Below are 24,747 nucleotides of genomic sequence, written 5' to 3'. Positions count from 1 at the left end.
GTGAGGAAAGTTACTTCTGCAGATAGGACTTAAACTAGGAAACATCCCTCAGACATATTTTTAATTGAAATTGTATCATATCTCCATTTATGTATGGCACTTCTTGGGATACATGCTATCAAGCCATTTAAAAAAAATAATTTGTCATCTACAATGCATTAAAAAAACAGGATCACTAAATGTGTTCAGACCCTTGTGGTAGAATCAGATGAACATTTAAAAATATTCTGATGTCTTAATCACTGCTTTAAGCAATTTAACTATGTTCTTTTCCTGAAAGAACAGAGGAAACATCATGGTATCAGTATGTCCTCATGTCTTATTTATATTAATTGGTGCAACTAAAAATCTGTTTTGAAATAAAAGCAAGGGAATGGAAGACAATAGCAATGTTTTTCCCTTACTCACTTTCTATCTTAACATTGGAAAGAATATTGCAGAAAACTCTTGAAGTCTTTACGTTTTAACTTGCATTCTTCCAGATTATCTTTGCCAAGTAATATTAATAGAGGGATAATCTTGAGCCAAAATGGTGAGTTGATCTAACTAAACAGAAATAACTACTGTACCAAACCAATCCAGTGTGTCTACAAGAGGTTTTAGTGCTTCAGAAAACACATAGTTGTGGACCTACATGATCTGTCAATTTGGGGGCAATAGAAGAATCTGAAGTGGGTACAATTGATTACAACAACAGTAAGTTGAGGTTAATAAAATGTGATAAGCTGAAAAGCACAACTCCTCAGGCTGCTTCTCTGCAGAAACATAAGGCTGACCGGGTTACCCTTAGCTGATGTTGACAGAAAAACTGAATCATGGTCCTGACAATTGGGTGCGGGCAAGGTTAGCCACTTTGACAATTTACTTACAATTGAATCCCTTCTTGTACATCACACAGTCAATGACATTTGCTAGCCTGGCTGTCAAGAAGGAGTGTAGGGTTCAAAGATATCATGCAGTGTTTTCCTAAACCAGCATGTGATTAACAAAGCCTATGCTCGTATGAAAAAAGGAGCCTTGCAAGCTTCCACTCTGTAGTGATGCACTTACAATGAACTGCAACACAATCACGACAGCCTCAAATGGGACCGTGACACAGAAAAAAAATAAAATAAGAGAAATAAGGGAGTGATAAGGGGGAAGAGAATAAGAAAATGGACTAAAAATTATGTCTTGTAGCCAAATAATTTCTTTAACCTCAGATTTTTGGTCATGGAATGGAAATCGGAAGTTACACTGATCTGTCCTAAGGGATTTCTTTAAATCCCAATACAGCAGGACATTAACATCTGTGTTAAACTATTGTCTGGCCAGGAAATTGGACACCGGTACATGAAATAAAAACTGTTCCAGTGAAGTGGTGCTTTCTTGTGTGGGAGACTTTGAGAGAATTCATCTTAATTTTCTGTACTGGGGCACCCATGCATTGCACATGTGTTTTGGAAGACCTGGCCCTTCCACAAGAAAGGATAAATGATTGCACATTTGTTAAAAAGTATCTCATCTTCGGATTCTCCTATAAGAGCGTCATCTTTTAGCCTGGTCTGCTGCCCAGCTACATGAATAATGGCAGCCAGCATAAAATCATAGATTTTCCTGCCGTTGACCTCTAATCTAAGGGTGCCTGAACACGCCAAAGAACAACAGCAATCTTAATTTTCTTCTCTCCTATCAACTAAACCTCAGTATGACTCCTGAGCAGCTTATTTCAGTAAGGATTGTGCCTACAGTCTTGTAAAAACCAGCCTCTCTCAGAAAGAGATCCCTTTAAGAATTAAGACCTTTCCAGTAAAAAAAAAATAATAAAGCTCAAAACACACATTTGGATGATACAGTTTAGTGCTTGTGAAACGCTGAGAAATGTGAGGCAGGCTCTGATTGCCAGGGACAGTTCAAAGTAAATTAACCAGATAAAAGCGATGAGAACCTTTTAGTATCTATTCACAATAACAGTGAGAACAGGAAACAAGCAGAACCCATCTGTGCAGCCCTAGGGCACCTCATACTGAGCTTCACGTCTCTAATAAAGTAGTCAGGTTAAAGTCTAAGTGGATGTAACATGTGGAGACTGCTTGGGTTACAGCGGCCAGCCGGGGCGTTCCCTGGTGCAGGTGATAATCAGTATGATAATCACTATATTTACAGGCTTTCCATTTTATATCTGACATTGAAAATCACGAAGAAGGAGGGATTAAGGAAATAAACAACCCACACAGAAGCTTTACTGCTCCCCAGAGAATGCAGCATTTTCATTCATGCGTGACATGCGACAACAGCAGAGCAAAACAGCGACAGAACAGAATTTTCTTAGGAGGCTTCATTTCACATCAGGAGTTCTTTCAGTTTTGATAAACTTTACACATTATTCATTCATTACTCCAACTCAGCGTTTTCAGCGCTGTTTTCTGTTACTGCCTACAGAACATTTCATAAAAACCTCTCCCCACCTTATCACTGTTTCATACTAAATGTATTAAAAACTCACACTCCTTTTTCTACATAGCCTTTTTACCAACTGTGACAGCAAATTTATTGTTGTACCACCTAAAGTAGAAATGAGATTTGTTTTTAGTTGTGAAATGTCATTTGGCTCATGCTGTTTGGGGGAAAAAAATCCTAAGTACACTCAAGCTGACAAAACCTCTGTGCAATGCTACTTAACGGTAGTAACACAATGTCACCAAAGTTAACACACACCCTCTCTTTGCACAATAGTGAGCAGTTTACACAGGAAAGCGAGATTAATTAAGGAGATAACAATAAAAAAGACAACTTCCGTTAGTGCTGGCCTTGCTGTTATGCTACAATTTGCTTGCTAGCTGAAAACTATTTCCATTCTTGCATGTATTTTATTGCTGTCTGAGCCCCAGCATTCAGTAAAAGGAACTGTTTACAATCTACACACAGGCTAATTTTAACGGGACTTGTTAAAATCCTGAGCCCTTTTATCAGCAGCAGTACAAACTACTTGTTTATAAGTAAACAGAAACATACCCTCCAAACACAGAATCCATCAGCCTCTGCAATCCTAGGAGTAACATATAATCCTATGTTTGCCCCCTGTGTTAGAATACTTTTATGATTATAGAGTTAAAATGGCTCAACTTCAATAATTGCATGTTCAGTTTGCCGTGAGACACAGAAGGCCCACCACATATTGAATATTCTTGACAAATCAAATTTTTTTTTTTGTTGGTACCAAGGTTTTATGATTACTTGATCAAATTACAGCCAAATGGTAACAACATGCGTAGTGGGTTAAAATTAATTCATGTAGGCCAACATAAAACTCACACAATTGCACTAAACAGCATTTGAAACCATGTATTGCCAAAATTAGCTGACAAAGGCTGTTTCAAAAACACCAGCAACATTATTATCTACAATATGCATTTTAACCTTTGTATGGGAAAAAAAAGGAGCACTGAAAACTAAATTTGCATTTCATTGCCAAAATCAACATTATCTCATAAAGAAATGATAAAACAGCAGGACAGCAATGATACCCTTGCACACTGAATGCATTTCCCGTAATTGCACAAAAAAGCAAATGCAGGGGACACTGAAGATAATCTCTCCCCTGCCATCCTTCTTGGTAGGGAAAACATCTCACAGAATAACCTCAACTCACATATTACAGTACTACCCCCTGGATTTAATGCTTTTAATTGGAAGATTACTGAAAGATTTTGAGGAAGTTCCTACTTTATTAACTGTAAACTTCCTGACTTGCCCAAAATATACCCTATTCACATTTCCAGGAATACCATCCTCTTTTCTCTGCCCAGCAGGTCTGTGACGCAGAAGGTTCAGCCCAGCCCATGAATCAATGCAACCTCAAGCCTGCACACACAGAGAGCAAGTGTAACTGCAGAGGAAGGTCCTTGCAGCCCAGAGCAGAGCAGAGTGCATAACAACAAAAAGAAAAAAAAAAGTAAACTCACTCAACGAGAAACAATAAATGACCATGAGGACCATATACTTTGTGTCAGCCTTTGATGGGACAATTCCTAAAATTCCATGTTTGATTGTAATTTGAATAGTACTTCCAACATTGTACCTTACAAGCCTTTCTAGACTGATAAAATCTTCCAAAAATTACTCTTAAACATTTTCTTCCTTTCTTACATTTCAGAAGTATGGATTGTTAGTTTTTTTCTATTTACATTGTTTCCTTGAACACACTGAATGCTATGATTTTCTATCTCGTAATTCCCTTTTTCTTCAGTAGAATAATTTACTATCATTCATGCCATTCCTGGTGTAAATTTGTATTCTTTGTATCCTCCCTTGCTTTTCTACAGATTGCACTGCTTGTAGCAACAAAGTTACTTTCACAAATCTAACATTAAAACCCTGTTCTCTAAAGGAATGGGTGACAACTGAAATAAACAAATGAAGATATAGGGAAGATTTTTGTGGAAGTGATGCCCACTGATATCTACAACTTCATTCTGAAGAAGACAGGCTCAGATAATAAAGGTTGGTTTAGTTTGATAATCTCCTTTCTTAGAGGTAGATGCTGAAGATTCATATTTTTGAAACAGACATTTTTATCCATGATTTCCTAAAGGACAGCAGACTTGTAAAACAAAAACCAAACAAAATAATGTCTTATTTGTCTCTCTGCATTATAGAGACATGAGTCTTTACTGTAATGTAATTACTAAGACTTGTAGTTCACTTTCCCTTAAGTAGGCACATTTGTCCTTCTGTCCATCCCTTCTATCATCTTTTCCTGTCCCTAACAAAGAGCTTTCTTATACAATTCTGTATTTTCAAACAAATACCCTTGTTTTATATACGTCACAGGTACTGAGAAGCTCTGATTTCAGTGGCATCTGTTGTGCCCTGTAAATCTGAGTACAGGCCAAAAAAAAAGATACTCTCTTTTGTTAAAATCTCCCTTCTTATTTTCTTAGAAGATAAGTAATGAAGAATGAATTACCATGTGCCCTCCTTTTGGTATTTCCTTCCTAAAAATCTTGTCACAGTGCAGAAGATCAACTGCTTTTTAAGAAAGAGACGTAGTGAGCTGTGCCATGCCACGTTTTCTACTCTTCCAGCTTCAGGCCAGTTTATACTAAATATGACCCTGGAAATGGGGCTTAAGGCACAGAGAGGACAATGGATTTTCAATTGTTGCCTTTGCATTATAACAAAGATGTCATAAATATATCCACTAACTTCACAGCAGAGTTGGTGGGGTTTTCTGTCAAATCATCAGATATTTAATGCAGCCCATGAATGTGCTGATCTGTCTTTATACCACTTTTTCCTGTATATGATTCACAAAGCCAAACTAAGGTAAATCTGATTTTATTCCCTGTCCCAGTTTTAGGAAACTAATATATTCATATACATACACAGAGAGATATCACAGCAAATCCACATGGTGAATTAACATGGTGAATTAACAGCATACAAGAGCTACAGGTACTTTCATGCGATGCAGACAGGGGTGATGTCAAAGCTGTGGTAATGATCAGCATGACCGCCCTAAGGAATTAGAGGTAGATCCCACTAAAGACTTTGCTGATCAGTTGAAAACATGATTTCAAGAAGTGGCTGCTATTATTCTACTACTTAAAATGAATGGATGAAAAGTCTACAGGACACAGTTCCAGCTGGATCACTAGCCTTTAGTGCCAACAGTACACTTACTGTAGTTAGTGATAAGATACATGTGTTCATCTTCAATCAGTGCTAAATCGCTGTCAGTGGTTACTCCAAACACTGTAGATAGTCCTAACCAGCCTGTTATGCCATTGCAGTCTGATTTAGACAGGCATTACTTTAAGGTCAAGTATTACTACATTTCACTGTCTTAAGGCAATACAAGCTCATATGCCTTTATTAAAAAATGGCCATTTATAAAGGCATTAAAAGCTCAAAGGTAAATGTAGTTTCATGCTTTTCCGTTTTTCCCCTTTTTCCCAGCTGAGAAAGTTTGCAATACGTGTGGGGATGTGTTACACTGATGTAATGCTCCAGTATTATTTTTGTTTGACAACACAGAGGCCTAATCCTTGATTCAGTCAGCAGTGTAAATCTGTTCATGTTTCAGATAAGATCAGTTAAAGTGGTCAGAGAATGGAAGCCCGCACACAGCTTGAGAATCAACCCTGAGAACCAGCAAGTATCCACCCTTCCCTGGTTATTACTGGAAAAAACACAGCTGGCATCAATTGGATGGGCAGATTATCATAAAGGAACACTGAGGGTTTTTTTTACCCCACTTTCCTTTTCTTATGAACACTACTAGACCCCAATTTTATTTTAATATATTATAATATCCTAAAATATTATTTCAGTTTGCTCCAGAAATACTAAAGACACTGGTAAATATATGCACACTGCCTTCACCCAGCAGCTGAAAATATAAAATAATAAGAATCAGTTCAAGTGAATAATCAGAGTAAGTATAAATACCATATGGGGTTAAAGTTGTAGTGTTCAGAGGGGGTCCTGGCAGAGTACCAGAGGGTTTTGTCTGAAAAAGCCTAGTGTGAAAAGAATTGAGAAAGAAACATATTTCCTGTCCTGCTTGGGTTCACCCTGGAGTGTTTGTATCACGTACAATTCATTAATATTCAAGCTGTTTATTCTATTCAGGTTACTACCAGAATTACAGTTCCTGCCAGAATCTTCCGTGGAAAGGATCACCCTGAGTCAGAGCTTAATGCCATTACAGGGTCTGCAGCGGCTGCAGCAGGGATGTGCCTCTGAGCCATTTTGAAATTTTATGATGGGTAAAGTGCTATTTCTTACATCTCTATCTTACATCCTTACCTCAAGAACTGAACTTCTTATGACTCTCTATGTGTCTCTCTCCTCACACATTACAAGCATCAAATTAGTGAACAATACTTCTTTACACCATTTCTCTATAAAAATATGTCTGTTTCTATCTTAAAAATAAATGCATCAACATCACAAGTGAGAAAGAAGGAAAAAAAAGACACCCCTTCCTTAAATATCATTGAATCAGGAGAACATGATAAAAATGAAAACAAAAATATAAATAGCTAGAAGATAAGAGTTTTATTTGTATATAGAAATAGAAGATCTGTGGGGTCTTTTGAAGTCTTTAATATTGTTCATTGAATGCTCCCAGTGTTACCTTTCTGGCTGGAGGGTGACAAACAGAAATAAAAGATTGCATCATTTTCAATGAGGCCTTCTGTGATTGTAACCACTCAAACTAGCCTGAAATCAGACAAGACATTCTCATCTAGCAATTTCAGATGAAGAGAATAATCAGATACTCTGCTAAAAGTGCTAGGATCTAGCAGGATTCTTTCTAGTCCAGCTAAAAGGTTAATGTATTTTTAGCACTGGAATTGAGTTGTTTTATATACTTTGTTTAGGGTGATGTTGTGCCCAGCCATTTAGAATTATAACTGAGGCTGTGGCATTGGGAACTCTGTAAAAAGCAACCATTGTGTCACACTCTCCATGTGCTGGGCTTGCTCTGCTTGTTAACTCTAGCAAAAAAAAAAACCAAAAATTGCTTACTGCAATCTTTAGCAATAACAATATCTTTTAAATTGCTCTTCAAATTACGTATTTACCCTTTCAATGAATTTCAAACCCAGTTGACTTCAGGATTCTTACTGGAGTTTCTTGTGCTGTTTAATGCAAATTCAATGATGTATTTATCCGTATTCAAGATATGAATACTCAAGATGAATTTTGTTTTCTGAAATTTTCAGTTTTAGCTAACTGTAGCTACCTTATGGAAGGAGAAACCTAATTCTCAGTCTGTACCAGCAGTGCTCTCTCACAATATGGTCACTGCATAGAAAAACAACATTTCAATTTGACCATAGTTAGATCACTGTGGTCCTGAGTGAAGAACATAAGCTCTAATTCCAGATGTGACTAGGGCACTATTTATCATCTTGGACAAGTTGCTAATTTCTTGGATCAATTTTTTAAAAAATCCATAGAAGTTAGAATTTAACTGCTTTTGACCATTAAGTATTTATGGATGAGGGAGTTTGGTAAAGTTTATTTTCTATTAGAAGCCATCCTGAACATAAGACAGGCTCAAACAAATCAGAGATCAAAAGAATAGTCAAGTAATGAAATTAAAGGGATATGATTCCAGCATATTTTAAAATGGTATTACGAAAGCCATGCAGTGGTTGAGTTTGGGAGGGGCCTCTGCACATCATCTACAGAGTCCAACCCCACTCCTCAAGCAGGGTCAGCTAAAGCAGGCTGCCAAGGACCACTCGGTTTTGAATATTTCCAAGGATGGAATCTCCACAGCCTTTCTGGAAAATCTGTTTCAACACTTGACCACCACCACAGTAGAGCTTTTTTCTTATGCTTAAATGAAATCTCCTATAGCTGAACGGGAGCCTGTGCCTGTTGTCTCTTGTCATGTCAACTCCCACTGCTGTCAAGAGCCTGCCTCCATTTTATTAATTACCTCCTGTTAGTGTGCCTTGATAACATCTCCCTGATTCTCCTCTTCTTCAGGCTCTCAGTCTCCCCTCCTCATACAACAGATGCTCCAACCCTCAGTCATCTTTGTGGCCCTTTGGTGGCATCACTCCAGTGTGTCTATGTCCTTCTCACGCTGGGAGCCCAGCACTGGACCCAGCACTGCAGACACATCTCAGCAGGGCTGAGCAGAGGGGAGGCAATCTCTGCCCCCCCACCTGCTGGCAATGCCCTCCTAATGTCACAGCCTGTGACGCTGTGCTCGTCCTTCTTGTTGTGCAGGCACATCACTGCCTCATATCCTTTTTTTCCACTGAAATTCTTTTGAGGTCCTCTTCTGCAAAGCTGCTTTCTACCCAACTGGTTCCCAGCCTGTCCTGGGACCAACATTCCTCCCCAGGTAAGAGGACCTTCCATTTCCATTTGCTGAACCTCATGAGATTCCCATCAAGCCATTTCTTCCCTCTGTCAAGGTCTTTAAATTTGATATTATACTATGAGCTTTCTTGAAAAAGCGGGGTTCAGAATTCCTATGACAAATGAAACTACAAGCATACTGTGCATTCCATTTTACTTTTAAGACACCACACTTATGAAAAAAGAAGAAAATTACAAAAACTAAGAAGCAAAAAAAAAAAAAAAAAAAAGTGTATGAATATGCATTTATTCCTACAGGAAAAAAAAATTAAAATTAGATACTGTAATTATGGAAAATTACATTCCTGCATCAAAGATCAGTAATCTTTCACCTAATACATAACAATATAATTATGACAACAACTTATTTGTCAAAAGTGCATAGTTTAGCAATGCAGTACTCCATGGATAACTGTATGCAGATCCCTTTCTTTCAGTGTGGTCATCTGCCCCAGGATGCACTGGATATTCAGCAGTAGTACTGATATGCTGAATTCACAGTGCTTTTGCCTGCTGGGTATTTGCCTTCCCTGTTAAACCAACTTTATGTACACACACATATATACATACACATACATGTGTATGTATATATATGCATTTTACAAATGCATATATAGATCATGACAAAACAAATGTGATCTCCCTCTCTAAAAGTTCCTATGCTTCAGTTTTCCATATGCACCCATTTTCCAAGCCCTTCCTTGTTAAATCAGTGGTTCCCTACAGTTAGGGAAAAACAAGGTGCCTGCAATGGAATCCCACCCAGTAAAATATAACAATTTATTGGCACCTGCACCTCTTCTGAGCACTTGAAGGTCATGAGGACCTAGAGCTATAATTTGAAATATACTGGTTATACCACCATTCATGTGAAATAGTACTGATACATTTTTTTGTTACTATGAAGCTATTTTACCTTGTTAATATAGTTGCAATGACTTATTATCTATTCCCCCTTCAAGGTATCATTTGACATATTCACTAGTTATAAAATATTAAATTATAAATACATTTTTCTTTCAGCATAATGACTGAAGTTGTTGTATAAGTCTCTATGTTCATAAACTCACACAGAGAACTTTAAAAGCCAAGCTGAAAAATAAAATTTGGACTCAGTCCACACAGAATAGAAATGAAAGATTTGGGCAACATCTGAATAAAAGAAAATTTGGAGTTTCAACTGTGCTATTTTTACAAGAACAGCTCTCTAAATCTCTGCTAAACAAAGACACTCTCCCAGTGGCACCAGTTGTATATTCTAAAGGATCATAAAAATCTATCATAGTTTTCAATCAATAAAGTTTTGTAAACTTGGTATAGAATGATACAAAAAATTACCATTTCTTATTCCACCATACGTGCATTCTCCACATACTTCCAGACTCAAGGAAAAATTTTTTAAAGCCTCAGCTATACTTCAGAACAGTTACCACTTAACCTCTAATTCTATGACTTTAAAACGCTACATTTATTTTAGAATTTGTCTCACAACTATTTTTTAATTACTGACATAACAGACTGACATTACATTTTAGTATCCATTTATGTATTTGTTAACCAGTACTATATGCTTAGTATATGTAAGCAAATGAACCTGAAATTGCACCTTTCTTATTTTACACATAACAAGTGGAAGACTACAAATTATTCTGAAGCTGAAATTAGTAGTCATAGTAATAGTAGTAGTAATTCAGTTTTGGACAGGTTATTTTTAGCTATGTACTTGCCCAAGCCCTTCACTGCAGATATCTCACACCTCTGTGTGTTTTGAAGTATAAATAATCTATTTTTTCCTCTGCCTCTAGCATTATATTTGTGTTTAAATATAACAGAAGTTATTTCAAGCTATTTAGTTTGACTCACACTTTCCAACACAAAGGATTTCTGTGATTTCTTCCAAGATGCTGTGTCTCTTCCATTTTATGCAAAATTTGAAAAGAGCTGTAGGGTCAGCTCAGTGCTTTCTTTTGTTCAGACTGCATTCTGATTGGGGCTCTAGAAATTTACATCTTTCTCTTACATTGGTAATACATTTTTTGGCCAAATACCAGATAACAAGTGAATGAGAACACTCTAAAGCAGTAGTGCTATACTCTCAGAGCAGAAGTAGTGGCAATAACAGCACACCAGATGCTGCATTGGAGGTTTTTTCTTTTAAAGTCAGTTATTTATGGATTTAGGGAAATGAAGAGAAAATAGGCTGGGGCCTCTGAAAAGTGGCACAAATTTGTAGAATCTCCTTAGTTTGAGGTTTATTTTCTTTTCTAAAGAGCTACAAGGAATGCAGTGCTCACATAATACACTAAAATCTAATTATGTTATAAACAAGTCAGAACAGATATTCAGCACCAGCAAACATGGATACTACAGCTTCCTAATTCCTTACCTCTTGTCAGATTTTTATATCATGCATGCTCCTCTTCAGTCAGGTTAATCAACTCTTCTGAAGCGTGCTTAAAGAAGCCACATATGATATCTACCATGCCATGTTTTGAAAATCACCATGCTCTAAAAAGGCATTTTGATCTTAGGTTTAGACCATGAAAATGAACAGCTTATTTGGAGCCTAGATGGCTTACATGGCAAGTAGTGAACAGTTTGCAGAAGATACTGTGCTAAAAGTGTCACTTTAAAAAAATAATATTGAAGCAGTTCTTTACAAACATGGCACTTGTCCAAAGCACATATGGAACATAAATAGAACCGTAAAATTTTATGCACCAGATTCGACCAAGGTCTTGAGTGCTAATTTATATTTTCTCCATTTTGCTAGAAGACTTGCTGCATTTGATAAAGCTACTGCATAAGGACTCTGTTCTCCTAACATTTACACATCACACATCTGGACTTGGAAAAGGATTCTGAGTAAAAGAGCCAACTAATGCAGATCTTGTTTATGTTATGTGCAATTACTCTTGTGTCATGAATCTCCCTGGGATATCAGAATGTGCTGAAGACACTCAAACAATATATACTTCAAATAAAAGTGCAAAAGCCTGAGTGTTTCTGTCCCTATCAACAATCTTGGTACACACAATCATGGAAGAAAATTAATGGTACTTGTATTTTCTAACAATATTGCACTTCATTTTTATTAATTATTTGTATGTAATTAGAGCTGCCCTCAGCATCTGAAGATCTCTGTTTGGATTGTTTTTCTCTCACAACTCACTCACTGCAGCCAAGGGAACTAAGTGATGGCAGTTGCAACACTCAATTCAGTTACATAAACACATCTTCCTTGCCAGATTCCCCTGCGGTGTTCCCATTTCATGAAGTCAGTCTGTAGCATTTAGTAATGTACTGTACCAGCAAGTTTCTTTTCATGTCACAAAAGATTAGGTTCTCTGCTCCTGGCAGCAGAGCAGCATGTGTGTGAGCATCACACACATGGAATCCACCTCACACCAGGTGGCTGCACCAGCAAGAGAACAGAGAAGAAATAGAATACTTGACTAGCTACAAAACAAGAACTGGATGTCACATTTTAGCAGGAGAAAGACAGTCTTCACCCAGAAAATAAGGCAGATTTATTCCTAAGCCTGTTGCAGTGTCAACAACGATGAGTGCACATTATACCTTCAACCATACACAAGATGCTTGTGCTTCAGTCTGTACTGAGTGCATTTGGCAGTAATGATAAATAATGGTCTGGCCAGACTGTCCCTGTAGATGTAAACAGAGTTACACTTTTTAACATCACAGCTGGAACAAACACACCTCTGACTATGAAAGCAGTATGTGGTAAAAGGGGTGACATAGACAGAGTGACCTAATCCATCATGCAGCCCATCAGCTGCAGGGATGAGGGGCTTTCTGGACAAAGTTTCCCCCACACCTGCCCATCAGTGTGAAGCTGGGTGGTCACAGTCCATTGATTTGCCAGATCTTACCTTCCCCATGGACAGGTCACTGCCGAAGGCTAGCTGGGAAATTAGTGGCTGTATGTCTCTGCAAGGATCAGGCCCAATACGAGTCTCTGGGCATCTTTACAGCAGGCAGTGGAGCATCACAGAGGTCTCAGAACTACCTGAGCTACCAGGCTAAGCTGGTAATTCATGCACAGTCACACAGCTGAAGGTACTCTTGAAGCACCAGCAAATTGAATCATCTAGTTTTGCAGGTTGCCTGTCCTGGGTCAGTTCAAATGTCATTGGTTGAAGAGTACACCTATGCACCTCAAGGATTAGTTGCAAATTCCACTTGCTACCTAGATAAATATAAAAACACTGAGGTTTTTTTTTTCTGAGAAAGAAACATTAGAGAACAGAAAGAATCCAAATAAAAACTGAAGTAGTTGGAGTTACTTCTTATTGGTTAAGAATTACAACACAATGAAAGTGGCTTTTTTTTGATCCTTTTACACAATTCTCAGTCAACACTGAAGCTGTGTAAAAAAGTTTCCTTCCTTCTTTCTAATTTAAGACTTCATTTTCCTTTGGGGTCCTTGGGTCAGATTAAAGAGTCTAAACAACAGCACTGCTATATGAAGCTGGAATCTGAACCACCTGGTCTACGTGTCCAGTTCAAGGACTTAGGGAGGTTGGATCAAACTTCCTAGCTAAAGTGACTTCCTTACTCTTCTCTAAAACTCCTACAGATAAATGTAATACCTAACAGCACCATGTCCACACCCCTACCCAGCAAAGTGAGATTCTTTCTTTGTAAGAATTCTGACACTACACAATGCAAGGAAGACAAGATCAACCATTACATGAATATAGATCAATTTTACTTTCACATTTTCACATAGAATTGCTAAAGGCTGGCTCCAAGTGTTGACAGGTTTGCTCAGTAATTCATGTGCCATGCTTCTCTTCAGTTCAACAAGAAAAAAAACCACTTCTGTTCCAGCATAAGATTGGTCACAAGTGGACCCAATACAAATCTGAGTTAAAGCTGTTGTGCTTAAAATGATGTGCTCTCTCACTTCAGATTAATGTTTCCTTGTAGACCAGTTTTCATTAAAGGAGAATGACTGATATGGTGGATTAAGTCAGCAGCCCTGTAAACTGCTTTTCTTCAAGTACCCATATTCGTAATTGTTATATGTATTGAGGTTAACTCAAACTGCCTACACATGGGAAAATCTAGCTATAAAAAGGAGTGGTCTACATGTGTGCTAAGAGTTTTCACCTTTTACTTGCCCACAAGTCATATTGAGGTATCCACTACTGCCCCAGTGGTTAATACTGACTTGGGAAATCTAGTACCTGGCTTCTCAGTTCTACTGGTTAGTGAGCTGCATGCCAAGGTATAGAAGTCACCACCTAAATTCTTCATAAATTTGCCATTTCTAAAGTAAAAAAAAGCAGCAGGTAAAGATCACACCACTTTCTGTGATGCTATTTTATATAATAGTAACAACCTGTAAATAGCCAAAGGATAGTTTTACTTAGTTAACACTTCAAAATCAGATAAAGTGTCTTCCTGAATAGTACACATTATTTTCTTGAAACGTTGCAGGTAAATACCAATATTCCACAGAAGACTACAGGTTAAGTAAGAACTATTGGAGTCTCTTTTGATAGGAGCCAGTGAAGCTTTTCTTGCAGCTTACTGGCAAAGAATTTACAGTACTAGGGATGCTAACAACCCAACATCCATTTGCAACATAAAATGTTGTGTAAATCAGTGTGTTGCTGTTTGTTAGAAAAGTGTGTGACACTCTCAGCTTCCACTTTCAATACTTGTGCAGAAAATATTCACAGTTCACGTGGCATGTGGGTATTTTGTATTTCAGAACTAGGTGACATGGTCATTGCTATGGTAACTATGCTTTTGTAGTAAACACTGAAGTAAGTAGGTACATAAAACATGTATAAGTTGTCACTATATAAGTTACTGTTGCCCCGGGGCTGCAATAATTTCCTTCCTTTAAAATCGTTAAATCTAGCCATAAATACTTGGTATCTCTCAATGTCCTATAATTTCAATAAGATGACAGGGCTCTTCGTACATAATATAGTACAAATACACAAGCACATCAATTTATCAAAATAGGAACTTTCTGAAGAAGTAATTTATTGGCCTGTAAGTAGCAAAGTATGAACAGGCTTCTGGCCTGAATAAAGAAAACCACTTCCAGGTTTGCACTCAGGCAAGACTGAGCTGTTGTGGGTATAAAATGCTAAGGCAATTTCTCCATCACTGGGAAATATGGAGCCATTTCCAGGTAGAGAGCTCCACTGGATCTTCTCAAGTCTTTCCCTTATTCTTTATTTCCTCCTCTCCTCAAATTATCCACCAATGGCTGAGATGTGGAATTAAAAGACAGGCTGGACCCTGCCTCCATCAGCAAACAGCAGTAATGTGCAGAAAAAGGTTTTGGTCCCCCTTTTGTGTTCTGCTCTTCAACATAAAGAATGTTTGACCTAAGGAGGTCCTCCTTTTGTCCCAGCAGAGCAATATAACACCATTGTTATGTCTTTCATACACAAACTTGTTTTGGAACAGTGAAGTGCAAGCTTAACACGTAGCTTAACACAAGCTTCTCACACATAGTGACAATGAACTGATACTCAGAGAAAGGAAGCACAGTTGTCTTCCAATTTAGAGCAGGACTCCAACTCTGCTGAGCAAGGGACTGGTCTACCCACGGCACAGAATGAAGGCAGACACTGATAGGTCAAGTGGATCTCTTGGGATCATTTCCTTGGCTTACATTACATGTATGGCTTGGAAGTCTTATGCTTCAGAAACAAAGCGAATAGTGTTCTGTGACAGCTGCATTATATCATCATATCAAATGGATTAGGATGGCCATGGAGCCTGGAAGGCCTAGCCAGCTATCAGTGATGAGGGAAGTACAGCTGAATAAGTCTTTTACAGAACATATACCAACATATGCCCAGCGACTGGACAAACATCAACAGACACCCTTTTAAACTAGAGAATCCCACTGCTGCAAGAAGAAAAGAGAAAAGGTGCTAATTTTATGTATCATGAGAAAGCATCCACTTTAATGTATCACAGATGTTCTGATCATCTTTCTAATGCCAATATTAAGTCCTGTTTTTCACTTAAAGCCTTATCAGCAAACTTGACCTCTGTTTGCTGATACATATACTGTATCATAACTTTACATGCTTTGAATATATTTTCTGAGTGTACAAGAACTTTATTTATGAATCCTTTGACAACTAGGTCCTTTACCACAGATACTCATTGGCTGTATCCCAAAGGGTTTACCAAATGTCATAAGTAATTATCATTTGCAATTTGACATTCTGGCTATACTCAAAGATGGAAATTTGTACACAAACTATTCACGATTACTTTACCTAATTGTATCTAGAAGGACTAAAACAGTGCAGGCAGCTCTAACATGGATTCACTGAAACAGTAGTTATCAATCCTTGTCTCATGATTTTATAGACTGTAACAAGCTCAAGGACTGTTTTTTGGTTTGTTACTTTTAGATGGAGTGTCTCTAATTAACTACATCCCTAATCAAAAAATCATGGCCACATCCACTTTTCTTAAAAATATCCCCCATATCTCTGCTGCCTTAGCTGCACTGTACAGAAGGAAACTGAGACAGAAGCTACAAGTCTAGAAAGGGACAATAGGGGGCAAGATCTTCATATTCCTCCAGCAGTAAATTCCTAGATCAACTCAGGCTGTAATGTGCAACTTCACACTAATATAACTGCAAATCACCCCCTCACAGGCTTCATTCACCAGTGGTGCTCTCACTTCATTGTGCTGTTTTGCTGATACAGAAGGTACACAAGTATAGGTTGACAGGCTGGTGCACTGTGGCTGTTTGTCTTATGCTTGGTTACATTTGGAAATCTGTTCTTATGAGTCAACATTGACAAAAAACAATTTAAGGTTGGTACCACTTGAGAAGAATAGAATTTTTGTATTGCTGTGTAATCCTTGGTCTTTTCTTTGGAGTTCATGTATGATGCTTTTAAAAAGCCATAATGACAATGATGATAACAACAACAACAACACTATGAATAATTAATAATAATAGGGACAATAATAATAATAATAATCCAGGATGAAAATTTACATCAAGTCAATATCAGTAAAAATCAGGGTATGAACTGGTAACTTCAGTATTAAGAACTGTAAGTATGCTGTAAGAATTATGCAATCCACAGCTTGAACATAAACTCAGAAAACCCAGGTTTAGGCTGATATTGAAAAAAATTCAACTAAATTAAGGCAAAAGATAGACAAGCAAGTTACTCATACATTAATTCCTGCTTGTCTTGATCCTATGAATGAAAACATACATGAAAAAGTCCAATGTTCTGACAACGTAATTCCCACATAATTTACTTCTCCAAACACTGAAATATTTACTAGTAACAATAGTTATTCTGCAGTTTTACTACAGGATACCATATCATTAGTACTCCCAACAGTAGGACTGAGAAACCTCCCCAACACAGACCTCCTTCATGGTACTCTTGTGCTGACAGAAGACCAAGTTAACAAAGAGCCAGCTACTTCTCACAAATCTTGCCTCACACAAACCCTGCTGTCACATTAAAAACTAACGTGGAAATGCAGGGAAGCCCAATCTCCTTTCCCTTTGCTTCCCTGCATGAGAGTTAGGCATAATTCAGTTAATGTATTCTTAGCCCACAAGCCTTCACTCTGTTCTGCTAGAATTCAACAGTTGTTTTAAAACATGGGGACTACTACTGAAAGTTGCTGAAAGTATTAATGCAGAAAGCTGAAAAGATTGACAGTGAATTTTTTTACTTATATAGCAAAGACTAATTTGTATTTTACGCTGTTTCAGCAGTCTTTAACTGTTTTCTTCAAAATCACTGGCTCAGTGGCACCATATGGAGCATGTTGAACTTAAGGTACCAAGAATGTGTCCAAGATATATCTCACTCCAGTGTGTTAAAACATTCCACCCTGCAGCTGTCATTATAGGAATATAATTCATACCCTAAAGTTTAAAGAAAAACAGTCTAGCTTACTATGCTTACAAAAATACAAGATTCTTTTGGTTCCAAGTAACAGTCAGTAAATGGAAAACAGTTAATCTTAAAAACTGCTGTCTTAAATATTTGAAATTTTAACTGATCACGAACTGCTTTAATTCTGCATGATATTTAAGACTGAAAGCAAACAAAACAACAACAAAAAAAAAAAAAAAAAAAAAAAAAAAAAAAAAAAAAAAAAGGAAGAGAATTCCTAAAACAACCATAGTGGAGGTAGTGGAGGGACTTGTATATCCAGCTCTAGCACAGACCATCATTACTTCTTTTCTTTTCCATTCACTGCATTTATTTTAAAAGTTGATACATGAGATTATGGTGCAAAAACCTTAGCTACATTTTTAATGGCACTGAACAAGTGTATCATCAGTATTATGAGATTTCACCTCTCTCTGGTCATTACTTCTCTTTATTCATTTTCCTTACCTCTGCTTAAAATGTGCAAGACATTCCTCTTACTCTGTTTTGCACAGTGTATAGAACTTTAAACATCAGCTATAAAGTTCATTGATGTAATAATAAAGATAGGAGATAGGCAAGAAAAAAGAACACACGATGGTCTCCTAGAAAAGCTGTCTTGGGATGGACACAATTCAGTCAGTTAGTTCACAAGACAGTAATGCAAGATGCCTTAGAAAAGGATCTGCAAACCCCCATTTTTACATGTCAACCCAGCATCTAGTCTGTATATGGCATGTTTCAGATGAGAACTATTTTAGAGATTCAAAAACTTTTATTGATACAATTTCTCATGGGCCTTTCTCTGCAAAGCCAGGAAATTGTATGAGGCTCATGGGAAAATGTTTCAGAAACCTTCTAAGGGTATGTCACGATAGCTTGCTGATAAATGGTAAACTCCTATGTAAGGCTTAGTACCCTGGAGGCCTGCATGGGCAGGCAGTGAGCTGGGTGTGCCCTGCCCCAAGCTGGGATCTCCCGTGGCCAGCACTGCCAACCTTCCCTTTCCAGTGCCCAGGGAGGCAGGCCTGAACTCTGCATGCCCGGTGGCTGCAGGCAGGGCTGGAGGAAGGAGACATTTCATACTTGCAGAGAGCTTCCTGGGAGCAGGGAAGGGCTTCTGCAGCTTAGTGTATCACAGCAAGATGGGAAGTTGGGGTGGCTGGGAGCACAGAAGCTGGCTCCTGGGAGACAGCAGTAACTCAGACTCAGTCATAAGTGCTATCAAAGATCTGGGTATGCTTTCCTCATAGCTGAGACAGGCAATATAAGATCCACACAACTGTTTGAAAATGTGGAATTGAAATAGGAAAACATTGCAGAATTATACAAAATTTGCACCCCAGGCTGTGGCCGGGTATGAGGTGCTTGATTTTAGAAAAATGAAATGCAAGAAATATACAAGAAAAAAGAAGCCATTAAGGAAATGTTATGAAAAGGTAAGCATTGCAACTTACTCCAAGGTCAATTAAAATTAGTAAGAGGGTTTGGGCGGCTTAGCACAGACAAAATTAGTTACATCTCAAATAGTTTTCAGGATGAATTGGATATATTTCAAAGCTTCTTTTGTGAATTTTATTTACATGAAAAATAATTTTTCTTACTTGTAATCCTAAACAGGGATTTATTGCAGAAGATATTACTAACAAATAAAAAAACAGTAGCAGTGAAAATATTTTTCAAATCTAATTAAAATAATTAATTTGAAACATTTCTACATATTATATAAGTTACCCAATTCTCTGCATCCACCTAACACTCAAAATCATTACAATATCATTGAATGTACAAGATCGTAAAATGTAAAAATCAGGGGGTTTGCTTTGTGTTTCATTACATGAAACACAATTCTAAAAGTTGTTACCTTGAACAGCATCCACAAGACAGAATGTCTGTATAGCTTACTCCTGAATTAAGCATTTTCCTGGTTTAATAACATTGTTCAATAATCTATTACCTGCTCTCTTCCCACTAAATCTATGCAAATGTCCTCCAAAGTAGGTAACTTCTGTTAATTTATGTTGCAGTATTTTACACAATGCATTTTTCAAATTCAAGTAACAATAAAGAAGAACTTGTTTAAGAATAGCAGAGGTTAAGCAAAACCAACTCCAATGGAAGAGGTATAAAATGAATCCTTATGGCCTGAATAAAGTCTGTCACAATGAAGATCCTCCCCTAAAATACTTGATATCTTTACCATAAATGGAAAGATAACTTTGGGACAGGTTATGTTGTCACTTCCTTGTGGACTTAAAAATTATCCCAAGATGATGTTAACACCATTAACACTTTGATCTTGATTTTAGCTTGTTCTACCTGAAATAAATACATGCACCACTCATCCTGGGACATAGAGTTCTTGTTTGAAATATTAAAGAAACTCACCTGTAAGTAAAGCTAATATGGACTCCTGAAACATAGGGTTTTCATGGGTTCTAAATAATGGGTGCAACCTCCCACCATTCTACACTTCAGAATGCTCCGAAGCGTGCCCACCCACCTCTCAGGTAATGCTTGTTCAGAGATAGGTTACAACTGGCAGCATAGGGCTATGTACTTCTTCAGCTCCTTTCATGACTTTAGATTCTAGAAGAAAGGAATTTGGTTCCAGACGCTGAGTGTTCTTTTTTGAGCAGTGAGATTCAGTAGCTTGACTCATTATCGTAATTCACATACACCAAGATGCAGCTCCATCCAAATCTGGCATTTACTTTGATGTTCAAATCAAATGCATAGTGTTTGGCAACTATATATGCAGAATTTAAATTGACTGATCCATTTATCTGAAACTGGTATGTGTCCAAGACCACTCACAGATGTATTTCTCCTGCTCTAGTAGAAATTCCAACAAGAGGAAAAAGACATGTTAATCATAGCTGCTCCAAAATAACACATACAGCAAATATTGTGCGTTAAGACCATCTGACTGCCCATCCATGTTAAGAAGGTAAGAAAAACCAGGTAAACTGATAGTAAAGGATACCTGTAATTCCATGAAATTTCAGATATTTTTCCAGTTGCAGAGCAATCAGGACTACCACAACAACACATTTTATGGCTACCTTTTAATTTCTCATGAAAATTCCAGTTCTTTTTTTTATTTAAAGGACTGTTGCACAACCGGAGAGCTCAACAGCCTGACAGACAAGTTAAACATGCCCTGGTTTCTCAGAGGAATTCTGGAGCAGAAATACGCTTTATTAAAATTGATCCTAAAGAGAACCTAATTCTGTCAGATATCTTACCTGCCAGGGATCAAAAATACTGCCCATAGCTTGACCTCTCAGATTCTCAGAAATAGAATCCTTCAGAAGGGCAGCCACAGACAAAGAGAAACAATCATGCTGTTGATTGGTGCCTGCAGACTGGCTTAGACTTACAGGACAATAATACCAAGATGAAGAAGAAGAATTTCCAAGTTCTCAATAAAAATAGTGAGTTTCCCTTGAATTGAGATCCATGAGTTTCCAGCATCAGAAAAATTTAAAATAAAATTCCTAACTCCAGAAATACCTGGGACATCTTCAAACAGCTTATCCAACTAGCAAGCCTATACCTTGACAACAGCAAAACAGCTTGGAAAGTATCACAAAGGACAGGTTGGTTGGGGATCCTAAGGGTCTTCCACTGGGATGTGTTCCACCTTGCCATCACCTTCAAGTGAATTTCTCCCATGGTAAAGGTTTTTGCTTATTGAAAGCACAGCCCAGCTGGGGCCCAGCTGCAGCCCAGCTCATTTGGTGGGACCAGAAGCAGATGCTGATGGCCAGTTCCTTTGCAAGGGTGGAGAGGAAGTCCTCTCCTTAACCATGGGGGAAGAAAGAAACTTTCTACTTGTTGAAATTATAGCCTTCAAATAACATAAATTGAAGATGATAGGCATAACTGTTCATAGAATTTCAAGTTCAGAGTAGGGGGTTCCCCTCTACACCACTAGAAACATAACCAATAAACAGAGAGGTTTCTGTATTTCAAAAGTTCTACTGTCCCAGTCATTCAACTGCTACAATTCTGTCCTTTAGAGGGAAGCTCCTGCACCTGGAAACCACTTCAGCATGGAAAGCAAAGTGACTCCTGGATGCTTGTTTCCCTGATGTGATTGCATATGTTGCTGGTTTTGACACAGAATATGAGGAGTCAAAGAAGGGTCTGAGGACTTAATGAGCAACATTTTGACAATGTTATTTATCACATATGGATTAGCAGTAGTTTTACTAAAGTACAGGTTTAATGGATCATTTCTCTGGAGAACTAAAATAACCCCAAATGTAATGACTAGGAGGGATAAGTTCTGTTAACATAGAACAAAAAAACTTATAGAGCAAAGCAATTTCTCCACACTGCTTCCCTGGGAGGTCAGTACTTAAACAATAGTTTTTTAAAGTCAGAATATGACCATTAAACTTGAAAATACAGCTTAAAGAAACACTTTGATGTGGCCACAAAATTATCACCCAAAGGCTATTTTAAACGGGGTGGCTTAAGTTTATAAATAAGGCAATGTTTTAGAGATCAATTACTGCCTCTGGGAAAACCATGGATGCTTTTATCTATCTTTCAAATATTTTAGGTATGCTGCAATATATTTTTTCTGTTTCTTTTACAAGCTTCTTTCCTGCATTTAAGAAAACTCTGAAAAAAAATTAAAATTAGCAAAATATTTTTGCAACTCTTACATATATTTATGCCCCACTGCATATGCTTCATAATATATGCACAATTAGGTTTCAATTTAATGTCATTGCCTAAACTCTAAATCATAATTAAAAAATAAAATACAGATTTTAATCAGTAATAGTTTAGCAAAAGTCCATTCTAAATACCCTCAATGTTTATGTCAGCACGTGAAGGAAAAATCTCTCTTCATTAATTTACTTATACATAGCAACTTTTCAATAGTCTTAAGGAAACCACAGTGGATTAAATTTATTCTTATAAAATCTACAGAAGAATCCTGGTAACAGAAGATTATATAGCTAATTGGAAAGAAGAGAGGATTCAAATGCCTAATTTTGCTCTTTGTTGAAGCAAGCCAGAAAAATGAAACTAGCTAATAGATTTATAATGAGATGTAAAATTCTCTTGAGGGAATAAAAATATTATATGAGCTATATAAACAGAGGGAAGGAAGGTGTTGACAGAGAAAGATAACATGAGAGAAAGAACAAGGCTAAAACTGCAGTTTTGAAAAAATAGTGCTGCACAATAGTACAGAAAAATAGGTTAACATAATAACGATATTGCCAATTCTATTCCAAAACCCCCAAACCACGTTTTCAAGATTCTGAACATCAGCATGGACCTACTACTGTCTCCTCAACTATCCTTCCCTTTTCTCCTCTTTCAAGAACCTTTGTTCAGACTCAAATTTATAAGCACAGGAAGCATCAATACATACTCTTTATGTAAAAACTGTCTCTTTTACATAAAAACCTCTGTCCAAGAAGATTTACAGCTAATATACAACTTATCCATTCATAATAACAATTAATTCAGTCAATAATTGTTTCTTTGCTGTATTTCCTGGGAGACCCTAATAGCATTGGCTGCTTATATCTGATGAAACAGAGAAGTTATCATGCTTTCTCTTTCAAAGTCCTTTGTACCACCATGCATTACCATCTCATCTATTCAGATCTAGTGACTGTGTTGTTTGAGAAAGCTGGACCTGCTCAGTGATTAACAGCAGTCTGGCCCACAGAACACACTGCTGCTCTGGATGCAAAATTGTTAATCTGAGTAAAGGGGGCAGATGACATCATATGATAAGGGCAGGTGAGAGAAGTCTGCATCAGCTCACACTTAGATGCTATCCACGGGGATAACATGGCACTGCAGCCTTACAATCCACTGCAAGGACTATCTATAACAGGGGGAGAATCTCCAGCACATGTTGCCAGAAGAGGCTTTAGCATAACCTACACTTCTGAATCAGAAACTGGCTATATCTGCCTCAAATAGGGCTTGAAATGTGGAGACACCGAATTAGCCTTAGCTGGATTGGAAAACAAAGCTTTATTGTAACATGTTTTTCACCTACATTGTTATCTGCAAATATCTCTATGAAATTGAAAAGTTCTCAATTTACACTGATTTAATGAAGCTTTTGTGAACATATCAGCTTCTATTCTTGTTCGTATCAACTACGTAACTCAATTTTATTCATACTCTTATTTTTGTAGTTCTTAAATTATATATTAGATATTATATATTATACATTTTTGCCCTAGTGATCTGAGTGTTAAAAGGCAACGTAGTTTACCTTTGAAAGGCTTTCAGAGAGATATGTTAATATTATAGAGAAAACCAAAAGCCAGATTCTGCAGGTTTTTTCCTCCAGACAGGTGAGTTTTGTCCAAGATGTATTCAGCAGCTGGACACATTTCAGGACATTTAACTGAAGAAAAAAGTTAGAATTCAATTTTGCTTGTTCCTGGCTCTGCTCTTGCTGTATGACCTTGGGCAAATAACCTTTCAGTTGTCCACCTGTAAAACAGTCAAGACTACACACCCACCTTATTGGTTTATTCTGAGCTTTAATGTTTATGAAGTGTTATGAGATGCTCTGGGAAGTGCTACAAAGTGAAAAGGGTTATCAATCATTGTCAGTAAAACACAAGCTGCTGAAATATAGTGGAATCTGCTTTCCTCTCTCAAAGGACGTTCTGTCTTGTGCTGCTTGTTCTCCAGTATTCACAGTCTTAAAAGTATCTCAACACTGCATAGCATAAGGAAGGATAAATATCCCTAAGCATTCTGAGAGACTACCAGAAAATATTTTTAGTTCTAAGAAGTGAAGTCTGTTGGAAAGTATAAGCTTTGCTTCTAAATACCCACTTGTTTCCCATAACAGGAAACAAGAAAGACATTTTTCAAGATAGTGTTCCTAAATTGCTTAAATAGCTAGACATTAGCTGAAAGCAGCACTAAATATAAATTTAAA

At 37.4% G+C, this 24,747-nt stretch overlaps 1 protein-coding gene across 2 annotated transcripts in view; it reads right to left on the bottom strand.

Moving 5' to 3' along the window:
• Positions 1-24,747, bottom strand: part of ADK (adenosine kinase) — a 271,769-nt gene that overhangs the window by 46,942 nt on the left and 200,080 nt on the right. The window lies entirely within an intron of this gene.

The sequence above is a fragment of the Vidua macroura genome, chromosome 8 (assembly GCF_024509145.1).
Source record: "Vidua macroura isolate BioBank_ID:100142 chromosome 8, ASM2450914v1, whole genome shotgun sequence".
NCBI classification, from domain to species: Eukaryota; Metazoa; Chordata; class Aves; order Passeriformes; family Viduidae; genus Vidua; species Vidua macroura.
The sequence above is the reverse complement of the archived record's forward strand: the minus strand, read 5'-3'. Positions and strand labels throughout refer to the sequence as shown.